The following is an 11217-nucleotide window of genomic DNA, read 5'->3' as shown; positions in this document are numbered from 1 at the left end:
TACTCATACAAGTGCCTAGAGCCTATATCATGCATCAAAACTACTTGGAACCATATAAATTTGACATGCAAGCTCAAGAACATGGTTACCTAGGAAGCACAAATTTGCAATGAATAAAGCACTAGAACAAAAACTAATTGGACCAATGGAGGAGTCACATACCAAGGAACAATCTCCCCAAGCAGTTTTGTGAGAGGTGCTTTGAGCAAGGAGATCGAAAATGGTAGCAAAACGAGCTTGGACTCGGGTTTGAGCTGGATATTCGTATTTGTAGGAGGAAGAAGGAGTGTGTGGGTGAAAGGATAAGTGGAGGAGGGCCACCATGGGCCCACGAGGCAGGGGGCGCACCCAAGGGGGTAGGGCGTGCCCCTGACCCTCGTGGCCAGGTGCCAGCTCCTCCTGCTATGTTCTCAGTGCCAAATATTCTCAAATATTCCAGAAAAAAATCATATTTAAATTTCAGGGCATTTGGAGAACTTTTATTTGCGGGGTATTTTTATATTGCACGGATAATTCAGATAACAGATAGAAAATACTATTTTTATTTTATTTAATATAAATAACAGAAAGTAAAAGTGGGGTACAGAAGGTTGTGCCTTCTAGTTTCATCCATCTCATGCTCATCAAAAGGAATCCACTAACAAGGTTGATCAGGTCTTGTTAACGAACTCATTCCGAATAACATGGAACCGGAGAAATTTCGAATAACACTATGTTACCTCAACGGGGATGTGCACATCCCCAATAATAAGAATATCATATTTCTTCTTGACAGTAGGAAGAGGAAATTCAAAACCTCCAAATATAATCAATGGAATTTTTCCAATAGAGTTGATACTATGAACTTGAGGTTGTTTCCTCGGAAAGTGTACCGTATGCTCATTACCATTAACATGAAAAGTGACATTGCCTTTAGTGCAATCAATAACAGCCCCTGCAGTATTCAAAAAGGGTCTTCCAAGAATAATAGACATACTATCGTCCTCAGGGAATATCAAGAATAACAAAGTCCGTTAAAATAGTAACGTTTGCAACTACAACAGGCACATCCTCACAAATACCGACAGGTATAGCAGTTGATTTATCAGCCATTTGCAAAGATATTTCAGTAGGTGTCAACTTATTCAAATCAAGTCTACGATATAAAGAGAGAGGCATAACACTAACACCGGCTCCAAGATCACATAAAGCAGTTTTAACATAATTTCTTTTAATAGAGCATGGTATAGTGGGTACTCCTGGATCTCCAAGTTTCTTTGGTATTCCACCCTTAAAAGTATAATTAGCAAGCATGGTGGAAATTTCAGCTTCCGGTATCTTTCTTTTATTAGTAACAATATCTTTCATATACTTAGCATAAGGATTCATTTTGAGCATATCAGTTAATCGCATACGCAAAAAGATAGGTCTAATCATTTCAGCAAAGCGCTCAAAATCCTCATCATCCTTTTTCTTGGATGGTTTGGGAGGAAAAGGCATGGGTTTCTGAACCCAAGGCTCTCTTTCCTTACCGTGTTTCCTAGCAACAAAGTCTTTCTTATCATAACATTGATTCTTTGATTGTGGGTTATCAAGATCAACAACAAGTTCAATTTCTATATCATTATCATTGCTAGGTTGAGTATCAACATGAACATTATCATTAACATTATCACTAGTTTCAGGTTCATTACCAGATTGTGTTTCAGTGTCAGAGATAGAAATATCATTTGGATTCTCAGGTGTTTCAGTGATAGGTTTACTAGAAGCAAAGTCCTATCATTTTTCTTTTTCTTCCTATTAGAAGGACTAGGTGCATTACATTATTTCTCTGAGAATCTTGCTCAATTCTCTTAGGGTGGCCTTCAGGATATAAAGGTTCCCGAGTCATTCTACCAGTTGTAGTAGCCACTCTAACATCATTATCATTATTCTTACTATTTAATTCATTGAGCAAATCATTTTGAGCTTTAAGTACTTGTTCTACTTGAGTGGTAACCATAGAAGCATGTTTACTAATAAGTTTAAGTTCACCTTTGACATTAGCCATATAATCACCCAAGTGCTCAAGCATATTTGAATTGTATTTCAATTGTCTACCAAAATAAGAATTAAAATCTTCTTGCTTAGCCATAAATTTGTCGAACTCATCTAAGCATGGGCTAGCAAATTTAGTAAATGGGATTTTAGCTTTACCATATCTATAGAGAGAATTTACCTTTACTACCTGTGTCGGGTTATCAAGACCATGAGTTTCTTCAATAGGTAATGGTTTAAGATCATATGTTTCTTCAACAGGCGGTAAATTAAGACCATGTATTTCTTCAATAGGAGGTAAATTCTTAACATCTTCAGCTTTAATACCTTTTTCTTTCATAGATTTCTTTGCCTCTTGCATATCTTCAGGACTGAGAAATAGAATACCCCTTTTCTTCGGAGTTGGTTTAGGAATAGGCTCAGGAGTTGGCTTAGGAGGTGTCCAATCATTTTCATTTGTCAACATATTATTCAATAGAATTTCAGCTTCATCCGGTGTTCTTTCCCTGAAAACAGAATGAGCACAACTATCCAGGTAATCTCTGGAAGCATCGGTTAGTCCATTATAAAAGATATCAAGTATTTCATTTTTCTTAAGAGGATGATCAGGCAAAGCATTAAGTAATTGGAGAAGCCTCCCCCAAGCTTGTGGGAGACTCTCTTCTTCAATTTGCACAAAATAAAGCAGCTTGTTTCTTATGAGCAGGGAAATATTTAGCAGAGAAGTAATAAATCATATCCTGGGGACTACGCACACAACCAGGATCAAGAGAATTAAACCATATCTTAGCATCACCCTTTAATGAGAACGAAAATATTTTAAGGATATAAAAGTAACGAGTTCTCTCATCATTAGTGAACAGAGTAGCTATATCATTTAATTTAGTAAGATGTGCCACAACAGTTTCAGATTCATAGCCATGAAAAGGATCAGATTCAACCAAAGTAATTATATCAGGATCAACAGAGAATTCATAATCCTTATCGGTAACACAGATGGGTGAAGTAGCAAAAGCAGGGTCAGGTTTCATTCTAGCATTAAGAGATTGCTGCTTCCATTTAGCTAATAACCTCTTGAGTCCGTATCTATCTTTGCAAGCTAAAGTAGCTAAAGAAGCTTCTTTATAAAAAACATAACCCTTAGGAATAACGGGCAAGTCTTCATCATCACTTTCATCAGTATTATCAGATTCAATATTTTCATTCTCTCTAACCCTAGCAAGTTGTTCATCAAGAAATTCACCAAGTGGCACAGTATTATCAAGCATAGAAGTAGTTTCATCATAAGTATCATGCATAGCAGAAGTGGCATCATCAATAACATACGACATATTAGAACGAATAGCAGAAGCAGGTTTAGGTGTCGCAATCTTACTCAAAACAGAAGGTGAATCAAGTGCAGAGCTAGATGGCAGTTCCTTACCTTCCCTCGTAGTTGAGGGATAAATCTTGGTTTTTGGATCTCTCAAGTTCTTCATAATGATAAGCAGATATAAATCCCAAGTGACTCAAAGAATAGAGCTATGCTCCCTGGCAACAGCGCCAGAAAATAGTCTTGATAACCCACAAGTATAGGGGATCACAACAGTTTTTGAGGGTAAAGTAGTCAACCCAAATTTATTGATTCGACACAAGGGGAGCCAAAGAATATTCTCAAGTATTAGCAGCTGAGTTGTCAATTCAACCACACCTGGAAACTTAATATCTGCAACAAGTTTTTAGTAGCAAAGTAATATGATAGTAGTGGGAACGATAGCAAAAGGTAACAGTAGCAAAAGTTATGTTTTTGGTATTTTGTAATAATGATAGCATAGCAACGGAAAAGTAAATAAGCAAAGAACAATATATGGAAAGCTCGTAGGCAATGGATCGGTGATGGAGAATTATGCCGGATGCGGTTCATCATGTAACAGTCATAACCTAGGGTGACACAGAACTAGCTCCAATTCATCGATGTAATGTAGGCATGTATTCCGAATATAGTCATACGTGCTTATGGAAAAGAACTTGCATGGCATCTTTTGTCCTACCCTCCCGTGGCAGCGGGCTCCTAACGGAAACTAAGGGATATTAAGGCCTCCTTTTAATAGAGTACCGGAACAAAGCATTAACACATAGTGAATACATGAACTCCTCAAACTACGGTCATCACCGGTAAGTATCCCGATTATTGTCACTTCGGGGTTAACGGATCATAACACATAATAGGTGACTATAGACTTGCAGGATAGGATCAAGAACTCTCATATATTGATGAAAACATAATAGGTTCAGATCTGAAATCATGGCACTTGGGCCCTAGTGACAAGCAGTAAGCATAGCAAAGTCATAGCAACATCAATCTCAGAACATAGTGGATACTAGGGATCAAACCCTAACAAAACTAACTCGATTACATGATGAATCTCATCCAACCCATCACCGTCCAGCAAGCCTACGATGGAATTACTCACACACGACGGTGAGCATCATGAAATTGGTGATGGAGGATGGTTGATGATGATGATGGCGACGGATTCCCCTCTCCGGAGCCCCGAACGGACTCCAGATTAGCCCTCCCGAGAGGTTTTAGGGCTTGGCGGTGGCTCCGTATCTTAAAACACGATGAATCCTTCTCTCTGATTTTTTCTCCCCGAAAGCAAATATGTAGAGTTGGGGTTGAGGTCGGAGGAGCTCTAGGGGGCCCACGAGGTAGGGGGCGCGCCCTAGGGGGGCAGGCGCGCCCCCCACCCTCGTGGACAGGTGGTGGTCCCCCTGGTCTTCATCTTCTACAAGGATTTTTTATTATTTCCGAATAGATGTTCCGTGAAGTTTCAGGTCATTCTGAGAACTTTTGTTTCTGCACATAAATAACACCATGGTAATTCTGCTGAAAACAGCGTTAGTCCGGGTTAGTTCCATTCAAATCATGCAAGTTAGTGTCCAAAACAAGGGCAAAAGTGTTTGGAAAAGTAGATACGATGGAGACGTATCAACAAGTGACTTGTTAGAAATCATACATGCTGATGTGTGCGGTCCGATGAGTGTTGAAGCGCACGGTGGATATCGTTATTTTCTCACCTTCACAGGTGAATTGAGTAGATATGGGTATATTTACTTAATGAAGCATAAGTATGAAATGTTTGAAAAGTTCAAGCAATTTCAGAGTTAAGTTGAGAATCATCTTAACAAGAAAATCAAGTTCCTTCGATCTGATCAAAGGGAAAGTATCTGAGTTATGATTTTGGCAATCACTAAAGACAAGGTGGAATCGTTTCACAGTTGACTCCTCTTAGAACACCATAGCATGATGGTGTGTCCGGACGTCGTAATCGAACCTTATTGGATATGGTGTATGATGTCTCTTACCAATTTACCTCTATTTGGGGGTTATGCATTAAAGATAGTTACATTCACTTTAAATAGGGCACCATCTAAGTCCGTGGAGACGACACCGTATGAACTATGGTTTAGCAGGAAACCGACGTTGTTGTTTCTTATGGTTTGGGGCTACGATGCTTATGTCGATAGGCTTCGGTCTGAAAAGCTCGAACCCAAAGCGGAAAATTGTATCTTCATAGAATACCCAAACAAGACTATTGGGTATACCTTCTATCTCAGATCCGAGGGCAAAGTGTTTGTTGATGAGAACATGTCCTTTCTCGAGAAAGAGTTTCTCTCAAAAGAATTGAGTGGGAGGAAGATAGAACTTGATGAGGTTGTTGAACCTTCACTTCAACCAGAGAGTAGCGCGGCAAAGAAAGATGTTTCTGTGGCAACTACGTCAGTTGAAGAGAAATCTAATGATGATGATAATGAAGCTTCAGATCAAATTACTATCGAACCTCATAGGTCGACAAGGGTGTGTACAACTTCTTAGTGGAAACCCCGTCTTAAATGTCATGTTTTTGGACAACGATGAACCTATGAGCTATGAAGAAGCGATGGTGGGCCTGGATTCCAACAAATGGCTAGAAGCCATGAAATCCGAGATAGGATCCATGTATGAGAACAAAGTATGGACTTTGGTGGACTTTCCTAATGAACGGCAAGCCATTGAGAGTAAATGGATCTTTAAGAAGAAGACAGAAGCTGATGGTAATGTCACCATTTGTGAAGCTCGACTTGTCTCAAAGAAGTTTCCAACAAGTTCAAGGAGTTGACTATGATGAGACTCTCTCAATCATAGCGATGCTAAAGTCTTTTAGAACTATGTTAGCAGTTGCTGCATTTTCATTTACGAAATCAAGCAGATGGATGTCAAAACAAAGTTTCCTTGATGGTTTCCGTGAGGAAAGGTTGTATGTGATGCAACCAAAAGGTTTTGGTCAATCCTAAGGATGCTAAAAGGTATGCAAACTCTAGCGATCCTTCTATGGACTAGAGCAAGCATCTCGGAGTTGGAACATACGCTTTGATGAGGCGATCAAAGCATTTGGGTTTATACAAAGTTTGCAAGAAACTTATATTTGCAAGGAAGTGAGTGGAAGCACTACAACATTTCTGATAGGTATATCTGGATGTCGTATTGTTGATCAAAAATGATATATAATTTCTAGAAATCCTAAAGGGTTGTTTGAATGGAGTTTTTCAAAGGAAGACCTGTGTAAAACTGCTTACATGTTGGGTATGAAGATCTATAGAGATAGATCAAGACGCCTGATAATACTTTCACAGAGCACATACATTGACATGATCTTGAAGGAGTTCAAGATGGATCAGTCAAAGAAGGATTTCTTGCCTGAGTTGTGAGGTGTGAAGTTAAGACTTGAAGCTCGACCACGACAGAAGAAAGAGAAAGGACGAAAGTCGTCCCCTATGCCTTAGCGATAGGCTCTATACGATATGCCATGCTGTGTACCGAGATGTGCCTTGCCATGTGTCTAGCAAGGGGGTACAAGAGTGATCCAGGAGTGGATCATTGGACAACGGTCAAAATTGTCCTTAGAAATAAGGAAATGTTTCTCGTTTATGGAGGTGATAAAGAGTTCGGCGTAAAAGGTTACGTCGATGCAAGCTTTAACACCTATCCTGATGACTCTGAGTAGCAAACCGGATACGTATAGTGGGGCAACCATTTGGAATAGCTACAAGTGGAGCATAGTAGCAACATCAACAATATGAAATCAAGATTTGCGAAGAACACACGGATCTGAATATTGCAGACCCGTTGACTAAAACGTCTCTCGTAAGCATAACATGATCAAACCCTAGAACTCATTGAGTGTTAATCCCATGGTGATGTGAACTAGATTATTGACTCTAGTAAACTCTTTGAGTATTAGTCACATGGCGATGTGAACTATGAGTGTTAATCACATGGCGATGTGAACTATATTATTGACTCTAGTGCAAGTGGGAGACTGTTGGAAATACGCCCTAGAGGCAATAATAAAATGGTTATTATTATATTTCCTTGTTCATGATAATTGTCTATTATTCATGCTATAATTGTATTAACCGGAAACCGTAATACATGTGGGAATACATAGATCGTAATATGCCCCTAGTAAGCCTCTAGTTGACTAGCTCGTTGATCAATAGATGGTCGTGGTTTCCTGACCATGGACATTAGATGTCGTTGATAACAGGATCACATCATTGGGAGAACGATGTGATGGACAAGACCCAATCTTAAGCGTAGCACAAGATCGTGTAGTTCGTTTGCTAAAGCTTTTCTAATGTCAATTATCATTTCCTTAGACCATGAGATTGTGCAACTCCCGGATACCGTAGGAATGCTTTGGGTGTACCAAACGTCACAACGTAACTGGGTGACTATAAAGGTGCACTACAGGTATCTCCGAAAGTGTCTGTTGGGTTGGCATGAATTGAGACTAGGATTTGTCACTCCGTATGACGGAGAGGTATCTATGGGCCCACTCGGTAATGAATCATCATAATGAGCTCAATGTGACTAAGGAGTTAGCCATGGGATCATGCGTTACGGAACGAGTAAAGAGACTTGCCAGTAACAAGATTGAATGAGGTATGGGGATACCGATGATCAAATCTCGGGCAAGTAACATACCAATAGACAAAGGGAATTGTATTTGGGATTGATTGAATCCCCGACATCGTGGTTCATCCGATTAGATCATCATGGAACATGTGGGAGCTAACATGGGTATCCAGATCCCGCTATTGTTTATTGGCCGGAGAGATGTTTCAGTCATGTCTGCATGTTTCCCGAACCCGTAGGGTCTACACACTTAAGGTTCGGTGACGCTAGAGTTGTTATGGGAAATAGTATGTGGTTACCGAAGGTTGTTCGGAGTCCCGGATGAGATCCCGGACGTGACGAGGAGTTCCGGAATGGTCCGAAGGTGAAGATCGATATATTGGACAAAGGGTATTGGAGTTCGGAATTGTTCTGGGGGTACCGGGTGACGACCAGCGTGTCCGAAAGTGGTTTCGGAGGCCCCAACAAGCGTTGGGGGCCTTATGGGCCAAGGGGAGGGGGCACATCAGCATACTAAGGGGCCGAGTGCCCCTCCCACCCCATCTCACGTAACCTAGAGAGGTGGGGGCGCCTCCCCTAGGGCAGCCACCCCTCCCGTCTTGGGGGGCAAGTTTCCTAGGGGTGGGGGCGCCCAAACCCATCTAGGGTTTCCCCTGTGGCCGCCGCCCCTACCCTAGGGGAACCCTAGGGCGCCTCCTCCTCCCCCCTTCCCCGTATATATAGTGAGGGAGAGAGAGGGTAGCCGCACCCTTCCCCTGGCGCAGCCCCTTCCCCTCCCTACACCTCCTCCTCCTCCGTAGCGCTTGGCGAAGCCCTGCCGGAGAACCACAAGCTCCATCACCACCATGTCGTCATGCCGTCGGAGTTCTCCCTCAACTTCTTCTCTCTCCTTTGTTGGATCAAGAAGGAGGAGGCGTTCCCGGGCTATACGTGTGTTGAATTCGGGGGCGCCGTTGTTTGGCGCTTAGATGGGAATCGACCGTGATCTGAATTGCTGCGTGTACGACTCCACCAACCGCGTTCTTGTAACGCTTCCGCTTAGCGATCTTCAAGGGTATGAAGATGCACTCCCTCTCTCTCATTGCTAGTATCTCCTAAATTGATCTTGGTGACTCATAGGATTTTTTTTGAATTATTGCTACGTTCCCCAACAGAAGGACACGTATTATGGTACATAGTGGACATATGGGAACTTGACTAGGGACATAATTTTAAGGTCCCATTGTTTCAGTGCAAATGGGTTAATCTGTCAGTAGGCGGGGAACAGGTAGACCCATAGTACGGAATGGCAATAGTGGATCTGAACAATCTTGGGTACACAGACGAGCTATTCGTCCTAGCCAATGATGTGGCGCAGTTTTTCTATGTGCAGGACATTCTACCAAACCGAGAAAAAGAAAAGATAAGGAAGCAAATACATCATACGATGAGCCAAAGTGCCACATAGTTCTTTCAGGAAAAAGAGACATCATGGGATTGGAGGGCAAGACAGACATGTCTGAAGATTATGAAAATTTTCATGAAATTCCTCCCTTCAAAGTCAAGGCTGACCCAAGCACCCTGTTAAATGATGATGAATATCCATGGTTACGGCGCAATAAGCAAAGGACACAAGCAAAGAAAAAGTGAAGACTTTCTCTCCACAACTATTATGATGATGCCTTTGATCTAGAATATCACTGCAGTTACATGTCAAGAAATGAAATGCCTTTTGTAACAGACGAGTTTCCGTATGAAACCGTGATACTTCGAAAGAGATTGTCTGTTTTGTACATGAAGTGCATCCAGTTTTTGCCGTAACCCTCTCAATTTTTTAGCACATGCTATGTGGGTGAAATTATGATACCATGCCAACTTTCAACCTTTTTAGAGTTCATTTGTAGTGCTTTTCAATTTCAGCGTCATTTAGCTCAAAAAAATCAGTAAATGCATGAAAAATACCAAATGAAGTCAGAAAGGGTTGAAAATTGATGATGTGGCTTTGAATGGTGCATTTTGAACACACAAAAAGTCTGGAGTTCAAATAAGTTCAAAAAATGAAATCCCTTTGTAACAGATGAGTTTTCGTCCGAAACCCTGATACCTCGAAAGAGATTGTCCATTTTGTACACGAAGTGTATCCAGTTTTTGCTGTAACCCTCTCAACTTTTTAGCACATGCTATGTGGGTGAAATGATGATACCATGCCAACTTTCAACCTTTTCAGAGTTCATTTGTAGTGCTTTTCAATTTCAGGGTCATTTAGCTCAAAGAATGAACTAATAGCAAAAAGAATGAACTAATAGTAAAAAGAATGAACTAATAGCAAAAAGAATGAACTAAAAATAATCAATTAAATTATTCTGTTATGATCAACTAAAGCAAAACTATAATATTCTTCAATAGCAAAAAGAATCAACTAAAAAGCTTTTATAAAACTCTAATAGCAAAAGGAATCAACTAAAAAGCTCTTATAAACCTCTTGTATTTCTTAAACTAAAATTATATAAAATTTATGCAACTAAATTATTAAAGCATTTTCTGTTCAAAATATTAATGGAAAAAATAATTTTCATAAAGAATTTTTTTGTTAGAATGAACTAATATCAAAAAGAATGAACTAAAAATAATAAATTAAATTATTCTGTTATGATCAACTAAAACAAAACTATAATATTCTTCAATAGCAAAAAGAATCAACTAAAAAGCTTTTATAAAACTCTAATAGCAGAAGGAATCAACTAAAAAGCTTTTATAAACCTCTAGTATTTTTGAAACTAAAATTATAAAAGATTTATGCAATTAAAATTATGAAAATATTTTCCATAATAATAATGGCAAAAATAATTTTCATAAAGAAAATTTTTGTTAGAAACTTTAATAGCAAACTAAAATAACAAAATATGTTTTTGATTAAAACAAACATTTAAAATAACCTAAAAATTACCAAATTTTATGTAATGGTAAAACACAATAGTATTAAATAGCAGGAAAAAGAATCACTAAAAAATCTATTTTTATAGTAAAGTTATTCACAAACTAGTGATTCACACAAATTTAAAATATTCAAATTTGAAAATTATTGGCACTAACAGAAAGTCTATAATTTTTTTGACCTAACATCAAAAAGAATCACTGAAAAACTGTAAGTATTTAGCTGTAAGTAGAAAAAAGCAAAAAATAAAATATAAAAACAAAAAAAATGCCACCTAGTAGGCCACCACTACCTGAATACGACTAGAAAACCAGCTAGTAGGCCCATAGGCATAGCAGTGTGAGAT

This window comes from Triticum aestivum, chromosome 5A, assembly GCF_018294505.1.
Source record: "Triticum aestivum cultivar Chinese Spring chromosome 5A, IWGSC CS RefSeq v2.1, whole genome shotgun sequence".
Taxonomy (NCBI): Eukaryota; Viridiplantae; Streptophyta; class Magnoliopsida; order Poales; family Poaceae; genus Triticum; species Triticum aestivum.
This window is presented reverse-complemented; position numbering follows the sequence as displayed.